This window comes from Oryza sativa, chromosome 1 (assembly GCF_034140825.1).
Source record: "Oryza sativa Japonica Group chromosome 1, ASM3414082v1".
Classification (NCBI taxonomy): domain Eukaryota; kingdom Viridiplantae; phylum Streptophyta; class Magnoliopsida; order Poales; family Poaceae; genus Oryza; species Oryza sativa.
Window position 1 is genome coordinate 24,464,078 of NC_089035.1, and position 13,184 is coordinate 24,477,261.

Sequence of the window (13,184 nt, forward strand, 5' to 3'; positions counted from 1 at the left end):
TGACTTTGCATCTATCTTCGTTATAAGTTCGCTACTATTGACTCTACCTTGTAGCAACAACACTATCTCTTATAAATACCATGAGTTTCTACTTGTGTGCCAATGTCTCCTTATCATCTATATTGCGGACTTGCCTTCAAATGAGAATTTGAGTGTAGTAACACACAATAAATGAGCCGAATGGAGAAGCTTGATAGCATGGCAAGTGTCGGATATGTCGAACCAATTAAGTATTAGGCACTAGTGTTAGAGCTATATATGAAACCAATTAAGTACTAGAGGTGGCAAGGACTTGCCGTAGCCTCAAATTCATAATCGAAAGACATAGTGGTACTGCATCAAATAGTCAAATTCATAATCGAAAGACACAGTGGTGTTGGATATAATCTGTACAGCTTAATCGTAAAATCATATATGTCATCATAAAATCCTAGTTTTTTTACCTATGTAAAGTGAATCGTAGAATTGTAAGAATTAAAGAATCAACAATTTGATACATATGTTGCTGGAATCACACGTAGATACATTCCTTAGCTTGCAATAGTATTCTAGATAACTAATGTGAGTGTTGCGGTGGACGCGCTATAGCCATAGGAGGTGACTATGTGATGGGCAAAGGTCCGACGTAGTGGCAGGGAGGCAAGCGGGACATCTTGGATCGATGTGTTTGTCTTCTCGAAAATATTGGGAATGAAGCAATCAAACTAAGTATCAAATGAGTTCATCCATGTTTAAAACAATGCTCGACATTTGGTATCGTCTTCTTAATTCTTTTCGTAATTATTTAAGTAAAATAAAAACGGAAAAAAAAATCCTCTAAAGAGTTTAAAATCCACTCTCCTTACACTACTATCTTTTTAGCAAATCGCTCTGCCATTCTTGTTCATATATTGATGTTGTGCCCTTTATAAATAATAAAAATTACTCATATGATCAGTACCCCTGCAACATCCTCCAAAAGCATCATGTTTCTTTATTCAATCTTTTCTTCTAAAAATAGCCGTATAGGATCACATGGGTGCACCCCCGTTATCGCTAAAGATCAAGAAGACACCATCCTCACCCAACAGAACACGTAACTAATTAAGCGTTGGCCGGAGGAACCGGGCAGTTGCTATTGCACTCGTCGATGGTTCGGAAGGGCGGGTTGTCGTCGGGCTTCACGATGCACCTGTAGCAGGAGCTCCACGCCTCCGGGATGCAGAAGTTGGACGGGCTGCAGATGGTGATCGGGTCGAACTGCGGCTGCGCGACGCCAGCAGCAGCCGATTTCTTCGCCGGCTCGATGATGGCGTGTGTCCTGCCACCTGAGGGTTAATCAACAGAGATTATTCAGTTTGTTATGAAGATAATATGGATTGGTAGAAGATGAAAGAAAATAAAAAAAAAGGAAGAGGATGAGATTATTTCCCGTGATGATCCACGCTTACCGTGCACCGCGATGGCGAGGATTCCGAGGGCGAGGAACAGCATGAAAATGGCGCTGAACTTCATGTTGCTGCTCTGCAAAAGTATGTGTGGTGTGTATGTGTATTTTTGTGATGAATTGGACCTTGTTTGTCTTCTGTGTTGATGGAATACAATGGGGTCCTCCTAAGTATTTATAGATGGCGAAATGGCTGGCTTAGTTTAGAAGCTAATCTTTACAAGGGATAAACCCATCCATAATCTGCTGGGTTTGATTGGATGCTTATTAGGAGCGTATCTTTGCTTTGCTAAGAATGGCAATGTGTAATTACGAGGATCATGACTGGATTAGATTGCTTACCAAAGAGGTTAATAGTATCTTTTTACCTTACTATACTAGAATATTACTTTTGGATGGCTGGTTTTTGGTCCAAAACTAGTGCAAAATATGGGCCTGAAATTTTTCACACAAGGTCTAAAAGTGTGCTTCGATGGGCTGGTAACCCACTAAAGTTGCACTCTGTTTGGGCCGTTCCTCACTTCCTCTTAATGTTGCGGCAGATGCTAAATGAGCCAAGTGGAGGAGCTCGTTAGCATGGTATGTGCCAGGGTCCTCAGGGTTATGGCAACAATTAAGCACTGTTGAAGGGAAGCATCAATGATTTGACGGTAGAGTCACATGACTCTACCTTCTAAGGATTAAATTCTGGTGACTATAAATATTAGGAATAAGTTCACCGGAGGTCCCTCAACTTAACAACGAGGTTTTTTAACGTCTCTTAACCACAAAATCAGAAATCTTCACCCCTAAACTATATAAAACCTTCAAAATAGGTCCCAAGGCAGTATAGTGGGCTGGTTTCACTAACGTGGCATTCTAGTCAGCACAAATAATAAAAATAAATATATGGAGCCCAGATGTAAGTGACCCACATTTTTCTGTTGTTCTCTTTTTCTCTCCGGGCGCGGGCGGAGGCAGGCGGAGCGGCAGCGTCAGCGAGAGCGGCTGCGAGGGCGAGCGACAGGCGAGCGCGGCTGCGAGGGCGGGTGTCGGCGAGTGCAGCTGCAGCGGCAAGCGGAGGCGGTCAGCGCGACGGAGGCAGCGGGAGAGGAGGAGAGGAGGCGCGCCGACGCGAGAGGTGGGGGTGTCGGCGTGAGAGGCGGCCGGCCAGTCCGCGCCCACCCAGTCCTCATGATTAGGAGGCGTTAGTATTGGGGATTTGTCCTGATGTTTTGAGAGGTAACTGCGCTCATTTTCGTTGCTTGGATTGCTTGTTCAGTTTTGTGTTGATGTGCTTTCATGCGTAGCCCCTTTGGGTTTTTCTACGTGGATTCCTCTTCGTTCTGCATACTCGTTCACCTCCCAGTCATTTCTTCAGACAGCCCCCCGCCACCTCAAGTTATCACATAGATTTCCCTCAGATTCCTTGAATTGCTTGGTTCTTGGATGAGTGTCTGGTTCCTGTTTCTTGGATGGTTGCATATTTGCAGAGTATTCGGCAAGCTCTTTGAACTACTAGCATCCGAATACTTTTGAACTGCATTGATGTCCCAAACTGTTTTTTTTTTTGTGCGGGGAGTAGGGGGCAAAGCTGGAGAAGGTGGAGGTGTGCGGGGAGTAGGGGGCGAAGCCGGAGGAGGGCGGCCGCCCACACCCGCCAGTCGTCGCGCCCCCAGTGATGCGGCATGCACGGAGCGACCTGGAGCTCGCCCGCAGCCCGCCCATCGCCGCTCTCGCCCGCCGCACTCCGCCCGCGGCCCGACACAGTCTCCACCACGCCGCTCTCCCGCGTCCACTCGCCCACGCTCTACTTCGATGCCCGCCTCCGCTTCGCCTACAGCCCGGCGCTGCTCCGCTGCCGCGCGGGCCCGTCGCAGCCCTCGCCCGTCGTCGGCGTTGACCTGGTTCTTCTGGATACTGTCCGGGCGGCCCGACGTGGAGAAAAGAGAAGAGAAGGAGAAGAAAATAGAAGGAAAAAAAGACGTGCATCTGACATGTGGGCCCCATATACTTTTTTCAATTTCTTTTTGCTGACCAGGATGCCACGTCAGTAAAACCGGGCAAAAATACTGCCGAGGGATCTCCTGTGAACGGTTTGTGAGAATTTAGGGGTACACATTTCTGGTTTTATGGTTAAGGGACCTCAAAAAATCTCGTTGTTAAATTGAGAGACCTCTGGTGAACTTATTTCTAAATATTACAGACATGCGAGCGAGCTTTCAGTAGGAATTTAGTGGGGCTAAGGATGTGCCACTGGTACTAGTTCCTTTAAGTTTGTGTTCTTGGGACGCGCTTGCAGGTGCGTGAGTGTGGTGTGTTGCAATGTGATATAGCTACATCTTAAAAAAATGGAGTATTCAGCTAAATACCCATGAACGTCACCGATGCCGATGATTGAGGTGTCGTGCTCCGAATGTGCGGGGACAAAGGACATGACGTGCCTACCAGCCAGGCGAGCCGGCAAGAGCGTGGGTTTGAACCCGTCCTAAGCACGAACCGCTCACCCCGAGCTCCTGCGTCCTCCCTTGCCACCGTCTTCCTCTTGAGCGCCCATCTCATCTTGGTGTCGTCATGAGGATGGAAAAGAGAAGAGAGATGAAGAGAGAGGGAGGAGGAGAGGAGAGTGCTTGACATATGGGTCCCACCTACCGCATCAACAAAAAATGATTTCCCAATAATCAAAAGAGTCGATTTACACTAAGTTTGAAAGATGGGGATACGTTATACCTGGTTGTGTGATTGAGGGGGGGGGGGTGATTCAATTAGCAGCAAGATATGAAGAACGCAAAATAGACTTATTACCCTTTTTTTTCCTCCATGTTAGAAAAATAAAAATCTAAATGTTACAACACATGCTAGATAAATAGAGTGGAGGTGCTTTGTAACATAGTAAATATCATAAATATGACACCAATTAAGCACTAACGAGAGGTGTCAAGGACCACCTCAAATTCTATGATCCAAAGACATAGGACATATCAGTGTCCTAAAATTCCATGATCTAAAGACATAGTAGGCTGTGTTTGATTATGAAGGTTGGGAACCTTGCTTTTCGGTACGAAAAACGAAGTAGTTCATTAGCGTATGATTGATTAAGTATTAGCTTAAAAAATTTAAAAATAGACTAGTATGATTTTTTAAAGCAACTCTTCTATAAAAGGTTTTTTGCAAAAAAAAAAACACACACACACCATTTAGCAGGACCTCGGTTCTGGATTGAAAGACTTTGTTTTATTGCTTGCCACGTGCCCACACAAATCTTGAAGCATTCATCTTCTACCTCTAGCTCAAGTGCTCAATTTTTTCCCTCCTCCCCCACCTTCATTCTTCACTTCTCCTTAACCAGAAGCTCATTCTCTGGCACCAGAAACACGCTCCCTTGCCGCTGCTTCCTCACTGTCGTGGCGCCAGAAGGCACGTGGTGCAGAAGAAACATGCCGCCACGCCCAACCGGCACCAGGTGCGGGTACATGTGCTCCTGGATAGCGAGGTTGTTAAGGTCGACGGCTCACGCCCAGGCAGATGGAAGTGCTCTCTGCCACCGTCCACATCACTGCCGCGCATCAGGCTCCGGCCAAAGATTAGACTTAAAACTTCAAATAAAAATAGGAATGGAGGTAGTGGGAGTGGTCCAAGTAGAGAGGAGAGGGGTAAAAGTTGGGTGAGCGAGCTCGCTGCCCCTTGCGCGTGGAAACCAATTACCCCGGCCAACGATTGAGCCTCTGCCAAGAGAGGAAGTGAGGTAGGGAGTGAAGGGGAGAGGGAAGCGAGGAAAATTGAGCACTTGAGATGGAGGTAGGAGATGGGTGCTATAAGATTCGTGTGGGCACGTGTCAATCAGGAAATAAAAGTATTTTCATCCGGTCGAATAGTTGAGATTCTGCCTAATTTTCTTCTGGAAGGAGGCATTACCGAACTCAGCAAAATGTGTATAATTTAGGCCATGTTTAGTTCCAAAGTTTTTTTTTCCAAACTTTCAACTTTCCATCACATCAAACCTTTCATACACAGACAACTTTTTAGTCACATCGTTCCAATTTCAACCAAACTTCCAAACTTCAGTGTGAACTAAACACAGCCTAGGTGTGGGTACAGGTGCTGGTATGCATATATCCTATATACCTATACAAATCATCCCCACTACTAGGAATTCTCTGCTTCCTGTGCCTCCACGTCATCCTTTTTCTCCAAACCCTTGGATCTAAATCGAGCGATCCGTCCGCCCAGATCGCGCTTCCACCCGCACAGCATCACGTGTCGTCCACCTGGATCTTATCCTCTCCTCCCGCATCACGCTCCGCCTCCCCCACCGGCCGCGGCCACTGCAACGCTCGCTCTTCCACCGCATCGAATCCCAACGAGCACGACCTCTCCCACGCCGCGTGACCTAAGCTCGCACCGCATCACCTCCCTCTCTCCCACCAACAGCATCAGCGCATCGCATAAAGGGGATCGTCGGACGTCGGCAGTAAGGCAATCGACGGAACGAGCCATACCACACGCGCGGCCGCGCCAGTTCAAGGGAAACATGCGCAGGCCTAGCCGGCTCCCAGTTGTCTATCCATCTTCCTCTCCTAGTAAATGTCACCTGCGTTATTTGGTTGTTGTCTCGCCTCCCTCTTGCTGTCTTCTTTGTATATATTACACACATTATGTTGTTTGTTGTATTGCTGCACCATCCGATCACACAGGTTCATGGATCCATCTTATAGGCGATGAGATTAATTGTTCCCCTTCATGCTGATCCCTATTGTTCCCGGTTCATCCCTAATCCAGCATTCCTGGTAAATATCTCTTTCTAATCGATATTGATTGATGCAGATTGTTTCTCGGCAATTCAGCTATTAGTTCATGACATATATTAGTATCCCAACCTGACCTCTTTTCTTCCGTACAACAGTATTTGTGGTTGCATATTACTCACTCCCTGCTTCACTTTCTTCTCAAATTTGACTGTAGGTTTATTTCTGGATTCAAGTACACTACAACGTTGAATAATAAGTATATTGGCACAATTTTTTTTTGGGTACATACTACTAGATTTGATTCCAAAATATACATTTTCTGCTATGCTCAATTTTTCAATCATTTAAGTTACCTTGCAACTGTCCATGAATTTTATATTTTATACTGGTTATAGTATTATGTACAAAACACTGAGTAGTAAACCGAGCTGACCAGGTCAGTGAAGCAACTACAGTATTTGATATGCAAGTTATGCAACTATAGATAATTCTTTGAGGTGACAAATTATATAAAAAAATGTCATCCTCCAGGCAGACGGTGATTTTGCACATGATGTGATTGGAGATAATTCCATCATATGCAGCACGGTGATCAATGATGTAAGTGAAAGGTATAGTCTCTGCAGGTCCCTCCCTCCTGGGATTTTCTTTTCAAATGTTAATTGATTTCATAATTTAAATTATAGTATTATTATCTCAAAATTTTTCTTGATTTTCCTTATCTTTCCTTCTTATGTATTTGAGGAGGCAAGAACCAGTAACCTTTTTTTACAGAGCGATTAGTCAATTGCTAACGTCAGTTCAGTCGATCAATCTGCAGAACTTCCCCCCGAATTTGTATGTATATTAGGTTACTCATCTATAAAACAGGGATTGGTGACTGGGCAATAAGCTTCATATCATCGATATTAACTGTATCAGGTATTTTTCAGCTTTGCTCTTCTCATTTGGAAACAAGCTTTTGGTCTATATAAACTGTGTTCAGTTAGACAATAGATAGCCTACAGTAGCTCCAGCCAAAGTATGTATATGTGACCATTCAATTGTTGTCGCTACATGAGAAAGACTTCTCTTTATCTCATTTCTTTAACCTTATTGGTTCATCATCCTTAATAAGCTCCTATTGTACGAGGACCCTAACTCATTTCTTTGAAAATGGTGTACATCTGTGCAGCTTTTATGTTAAATCCTTCCATATAGAATCCGTGCACGGACCCTTTAAACCTATGTCAATACTTAGTATCCTGCAGCAGCACGCAGGGTATCATCTAGTTGCTAAGAAATCACAAGCGTACATCCCTAACAAGAGCATTTTAAATATCTGATGTGTTGTACTGTTGTGCCTTATGGTTAATGGAAGGTCCGAATCGGTGCTAGGGAGGACAAGGAAAGAATGTGGGTGGGAAGCGAATAGTCAGTCCATTATAGCATTACTCATATGCTCCGATGACACGAGTATTCCAACAACATCCTCCAAAACATCATGTATTTATTCAATCTTGTCACAAAAAAAAAAAGCCGCACAGCATTACATAGGTGTATCCCCGTTATCTCCAAAGATGAAGATCTCTCTCATCCTCATCCGATCGAGAGCAGATAACTAACTAATTAAGCGTTGGCCGGAGGAACCGGGCAGTTGCTATTACACTCGTCGATGGTTCGGAAGGGCGAGTTGTCGTCGGGCTTCACGATGCACCTGTAGCAGGAGCTCCACGCCTCCGGGATGCAGAAGTTGGACGGGCTGCAGATGGTGATCGGGTCCATCTCCGGCTGCACGACGCCGCCACCAGCAGCTGATTTCTTCGCCGGCTCGACGACGACGACGGCGTGTGTGCGGCCACCTGGGGTTAATTATTTATTCCAAAGAAATTTACAGAGATTAATTATTCGGTGTGTGATGAACATATATATGGATCGGTAGAAAGATGAGAAAGAAATGGTGAGGTTATTGCCCTCTGACCACACTTAATTAATTACCATGTACCACGATGGCAAGGCTTCCGAGGGCGAGGAAGAGCATGAAAATGGCGCTGCACTTCATGTTGTGTGGTTTGCGAAGTTTGTGGTATGTAACTATGTACTATTGTATTTGTGTGTGATGATTGCTGAATTGGACCTTTGTTTTGTGTGCTGATGGAATGCAATGGGTCCTAGGTAATTTATAGATGACGAAATTGCTGGCTTAGTTTAGAAGCTTATCTTTACCAAAGGGAGAAACCCCATCCATAATTTGTTGGGTTTGATTGGATGCTTATTATAAACCCCGAGAGATTAATTAGGAGCGTATCTTTGATTTGCTAAGGATAGCAATGTGTAATTACGAGGATTATGACTGGATTGGATTGCATATCCAATAGGTTATAATAGTATTTATTATTACCTTACTATACTAAAAGACTAGTGCAATATATGGGCCTGAAAAAAAATCATATTAGGCCTTTAAAAATGAATAAGTCCACTCTAACTTTCTCAATTATAGGACCAATCTAATTCGTATCCCTCAACCGTAATACTAAGGGCATGTTTAGTTGGTGAAATGAAAATTTTTTGGTATCACATCGAACGTTTGACCGTATATCGGAAGGGGTTTTCGGACACAAATGAAAAAACTAATTTCATAACTCGCCTGGAAACCGCGAGATGAATCTTTTGGGTCTAATTAAGCCATCATTAGCACATGTGGGTTACTGTAGCACTTATGGCTAATCATGGACTAATTAGGCTTAAAAGATTCATCTCGCAATTTACATGCAAACTGTACAATTAGTTTTTCTTTTTATCTATATTTAATGCTCTACACATGTGTCCAAAGATTCGATGGGATGTTTTTGCGAAAAGTTTTTAGGGAACCTAACAAGGCCTAAATATCTTGACCCTTCAACTATTAAAACCAGAGTAATTTGACTTTTTCGAGTACTTTTAGATGGTTTTCACTAACGTGGCTCATTGATCTGGTCCAGTCAGCATGTACTTTTACATATCTTACATATCAGTGCCCCTTTCTTTCTCCTCCCCTCCCCCTCCCTAGTGCCCATATCGCCCCACAAGCAAGGAGGTAGTCAATGACGAAGTGACTACGGGTAGCAATGATGAGCAACTGGCGCGCTCTCCGCGTCGGCCCTGCCGTGCTAGGAGTAGCCGAGCCACCGGCAACGCACCAGCTGGTGAGCATCAAGGACGCTACATACGACGAGTCGCTCGTGAAGGGTGCACCACCCACCCAGCGACGTCATCATCGCGTACCTACGTACCCAGGCTAAGCGGCATCAGCTACGCAAGGTGCTTGACACAGTAGAGGCGCAATGAGATTTCACCATGGAGAAAATGAATCGGTAGTATGTGGGGCTCACCGTGCTGATCGAGCAGGTGTGGATACCAGCAAAGCGACAGGTAGGCGGAGTGGTGACAACCCGCGGTGAGGTTAGGGGCGGCTAAGACATGTTTAAATGGGACTAAAACTTTTAAGTGCCTATCACATCGGATGTTTGATAACTAATTATAAATATTAAACGTAGACTATTAATAAAACCCATCCATAATCTTGGACTAATTCACGAGACAAATCTACTGAGCCTATTTAATCCATGATTAGCCTATGTGATGCTACAGTAAACATTCTCTAATTATGGACTAATTAGGCTTAAAAAATTTGTCTCACAAATTAGCTTTCATTTATATAATTAGTTTTGTAAGTAGTCTATATTTATTACTCTAAATTAGTGTCTAAATATAGAGACTAAAATTAAGTCCCTAGATCCAAACACCACCTAAGCAAGGTGCCCAGGTCCTTGAGGTTGCCGCCAATTTGCATTGCTTCCCGCAGTAATCCTTCTACGTACGCGAAATCTATTTCAAGAGCGCTCTCAGTTTAATTCTATAGCGCGACGCATCTCAGAGCCGTCTAATTGTGCACGTCGTCATGATGTCCACCCACGTTGGTGTCTTTTTCCTTTCAAATAAAGTTCACGTGGGTGTCTTTTTCCTATTCAAATAAAGTTTCCTCTCAAATTACTTATCCGATCTACAATCCGATTATACCATTGTGTTCGTTACAATTAAATCTTAACAACAAGATCTTACATGATTATGTTCCGGTGTAAAAGTATTTATATTTGTAAATTACTTTTATTATATACATAAGTTACTTTTATCATATATATATATATATATATATATATATATATATATATATATATATATATATATATATATATATATATATATATATATATATATATATATATATATATATATATATATATATATATATATATATAAAAGTTACTTTTAGATTTGACTAAATTACTTCTTAGACATATAAAAGTAAATTCAATAAAATCTAAAAGTAATTTACATATATTCTAAAAGTAACTTAAAATACAACAGAAGTAACTTTGTCACGACATTAGAAGTAAATTCGTTGTAGGGGATAAAATATGACTTTTTAGTTAATTCCATAATTTGTGCTGATTAATTTAATTTCTAGATAGAGTCATGTTTTTATCTCTACAACAGATTTACTTCAAATGACATGTCAAAGTTACCTTCGTTTTGTTCTAAGTTACTTCTATAATATATATAAATTACTTTTATACTTACTGAATTTACTTTTATAGTTTAAGAAGTAACTTAGTGAAATCTAAAAGTAATTTAGACATATCATAAAAGTAATTTGTGATTTTTCATCAAAAGATAATCATGTGAGATCTTGTTGTAAAGATTTAATTACAACGAACACAACGGTATAATCGGATTATAAATCGGATAAGTAATTTAAGAGAAATTTCTCTAAGAAGGAAAAAAATACATAGATATTGAGTGTACTAGTAGCTTTTTTTTTTTAAAGAAGGGTGTCTCTCTCTAGCACTATCCAGCTAGCACTCTCGGTGTAGTTGTGTCCTTCTACATAACGCTTTAGAGACTAATCTTTCATTTGAGAATGTTGTGGCTTCAATGTGTACCTTCACGACGGAGATGGTAACCATAAGCCCAATAACTGATATGTAGGTCCCATATGTTGACTTAGTCGATTGGATTAGGTCAATGAGCATGTTATAGAAACCATCTAAAAAGCAGCTGAGGTAGTCAAATTACACGGGTTTTAATAGTTTGGGGAATAAAATACCTGGTATTGTGGTTGAGAGATACTTCCTCCGTTTCACAGTGTAAGTCATTCTAGCATAAATATAGAAAATGCTAGAATGACTTATATTGTGAAACGGAGTAAGTAATTAGATTGAACATATATTGAGGGAGTAAAGTGAATTTATTTATTCCCTTGAAAAATGTGCTTGGATGGGCTGGTAACCCACTAGAGCTACTGTGCTCAAAGGGACCACCTATACATTTATCGACAAATTTTCTTCTAAAAATTTGACAAATATAATTATAGTACAATCGTAGTGTAATTACACTGTAACTTGTATATAATTACACTGTAATTTGTATGTAACTACAGTGTAACTTGTATATAAGTTTCACGTAATTTTGAATCGTTAGATGTATTACAAAATTTGTTCTGGTGAGGAAGAAAAAAAAATCACATCACACACATATGTGAAAGAATTTGTTCTCACAACCTCCATTTTACCGAAATAAATGTTATGGAGAGATTTTTGAAAGTTACAAAAATGTTACATCATAGTTACAGTGTAATTATATGCAAGTTACAGTGTAATTACACTACGATTGTACTATAATTATATCTGTCAAATTTTGGGTGAAAAATTTATCGACAAATATATAGCAAATTCGGTGCTCAAATTGGGCCGTTTCACCTAGAAACTTAAAAAGGAAAATCTCCTCGGTCAGCCATATTTTTTTTTCCAACGACTATCGAAATTTCTATCGGGCTCGCGATCTCGCTCGCTCCGCTACCTCAGTAAGGTTCTTCTGGTTGCTTTGCTGCAATCCAGATTGTTGTCCTTGCCATCTTGCTCCCTCACAAGCTCACCCGATTGATGCCACATTCCTGGTCTCGGATCGGCGCCGCTTCCGTTCCACTAGAAAGCCCGCGTTGCGTCGATCCTCTCCTCCACCACTGCAACGAAATTTCCCTACTGCAACGTCCCTCGCCTCGATCCATAGCACATTAGCACCACCTTTGCTGCCACCTCGCTTGCATATGCCTCTGTTGTCTTGCTGGCATTCATATGTGCCAGGGGCATTGTCCCGACTCCTGAGGCCGTGTGTGCTTCGAATTTGTTGCCGGTTTCTACTGCTTGGTCCATGAGTCCATCTATTTTAATTTTTAGTCTGCAAATTTCATGCATTATTGACACTCTTTCGTCAATTGATATTGAGACTTTAATCCCCCAACGCTCACAAGTATAATGCTCCATAATCTCTTGATTTCTGGATAATGTTTAGTATTACCCTTCTCCCAAATGGTCAGTGTAGTAGGGACTTTTACTTCACTGGTAACTTAGGGTAACAGTAAATTATCGAATCATGCAAACAGGCTGTAGGGGTGAAAACGGTCGGAATCGGTAGCATCTCTTTGGAAACGATACTCGACCAGCCGGTAATTGATCATATTTATCATTTAAACTAGGAAAAGGTATGAATTACCCCCCCTAACTATCGCGGTCGTCTGAATTACCCCCTGAACCACAAAACCGGACATTTTTCACCCTCAACTATACAAACCGGATGAATTACCCCCCTCGACCCAATCCACGGTAGTTTTGGTCTACGTGGCGTATGCGTGGCAGTCCAGTCAGCATTATATATATATATGTGTGTGTGTGACCCACCCGTCATACACTCTTCCTCTCTCTCTCTCAATCTTCCCCCTCTCTCACGGTCATCGGCATGCGGGGGCGGCGACTGAGGGCGGTGGGGGCGGCTGCGGCGGTGGCGGCGGCTGATGACGGTGGTGGCGGCTGCGGCAGCCGCGGCTGAGGGCGGCGGGGGCGGCTGCGGCGGCGGCGGCTGAGGGACGGTGGGGGCGGCTGCGGCAGCGGCGGCTGAGCTCGGGGCGCGACGGCTTTGGGTGGAGGCGGTGCTTGGGCGGCGGAGGAGGGTAATTC

The 13,184-nt window shown here is 42.8% G+C and overlaps 2 long non-coding RNA genes across 2 annotated transcripts; one reads left to right on the forward strand and one right to left on the reverse strand.

The window, feature by feature from the left end:
* Window positions 1-5,728: 5,728 nt before the first annotated feature.
* On the forward strand, window positions 5,729-7,340 carry LOC136351880 (uncharacterized). The gene is made up of 4 exons (XR_010735144.1): window positions 5,729-5,985; window positions 6,100-6,192; window positions 6,685-6,764; window positions 6,959-7,340. It is a non-coding gene; the product is annotated as an uncharacterized lncRNA (long non-coding RNA).
* A 282-nt stretch (window positions 7,341-7,622) lies between these two features.
* LOC136351881 (uncharacterized) lies at window positions 7,623-8,285 on the reverse strand. Its single transcript, XR_010735145.1, has 2 exons — window positions 8,131-8,285; window positions 7,623-7,994 (listed from the first exon to the last, which is right to left on the reverse strand). It is a non-coding gene; the product is annotated as an uncharacterized lncRNA (long non-coding RNA).
* Window positions 8,286-13,184: the final 4,899 nt, after the last annotated feature.